General features: G+C 37.2%; 1 pseudogene; it reads left to right on the top strand.

Annotated features, from left to right (window-relative positions):
• Positions 1 to 410: 410 nt before the first annotated feature.
• LOC111738115 lies at positions 411 to 529 on the top strand (annotated as a pseudogene).
• Positions 530 to 1,082: the final 553 nt, after the last annotated feature.

The following is a 1,082-nucleotide window of genomic DNA, read 5'->3' on the forward strand; positions in this document are numbered from 1 at the left end:
TAATAAATTCCAGCTTTTCCATCCAGCCTTAAGGAAGTATGATTAAAAATAAAATTGCATATAAAGTGTATAATGTGATGTTTTGATATACATATACATTGTGAAATGATTACCATAATTAAGCCAATTAACATTCCTGCCACCTCACAGTTACCTTTTTTTTTTTCTTTTGGTGGTGGTGGTTGGTGATTTAATAGAATAAAATAATAAGACTTTCTGATTCCTTCTTGCTCAAGCCTGCCCAGTTCCCAAAACATGTCCATTAGCAGCTTTTGCTTAGTTCTGCACATAGATATGCTAATCATTAAAGGAATCTAACCTGTAGCCCAGGAATTACTGAAAAAACCTCCTGGCTCGAAACTACCTCCCCAAAGAGATAAGAAAGTTATGTACAAAAATAATGATTGTTAGTCCATAGCCATGCTACCCTGAACAAGCCCGATCCTGTCTGATCTTAGAAGCTAAGCAGGATGGGGCCTGGTTAGTACTTGGATGGGAGACCACCTAGGAAGACCAGTTGTTGTAGGCATGAAAAAATAAAAAAATAAGGGATCGTAAACTAACAAGGTCCTTGCAATCTGTGTAGTCAACCAAGGGTTGTCTTGTCTAAATAAATAAATAAGTAAAATAATGATTTTTTTGTCAAAAGATGTATAGGAATCTCGACTAGGACCTGGCAACTGGCTTTTGTTGACCAAAAGCAAAAAAGTTTCACCATCCCCCTTGAACCTTTGCTGACATTGGGTGTCTTTGGCATCAACCACCTCCTGACTTCAAACATCACATGTTCCTCCCTTCCCCTGATATAAAAGAAGTCTGAATTCTGTACTTTCTCAAGATCTTTAGGATGCTGGTCCACCATCTTCTTGGCCTGCTGGCTTTCTCAATAAAATGTCTTTCCTTGCCCCCACTCCTTCTCACTCAACTTATTGGCTATAATTCAAAGAGTTCCAGCTTTCACTTGATTACAGTGAGAACCCCAGAAATCTATTCTCTTACCAAATTTCACCTATACAGTACATTATTATTAACTCTAGTCAACATGCTATATATTAGGTGTCCAGAAATTATTTATCTTATAA

Source organism: Pteropus vampyrus, unplaced genomic scaffold (assembly GCF_000151845.1).
Source record: "Pteropus vampyrus isolate Shadow unplaced genomic scaffold, Pvam_2.0 Scaffold35, whole genome shotgun sequence".
Taxonomy (NCBI): Eukaryota; Metazoa; Chordata; class Mammalia; order Chiroptera; family Pteropodidae; genus Pteropus; species Pteropus vampyrus.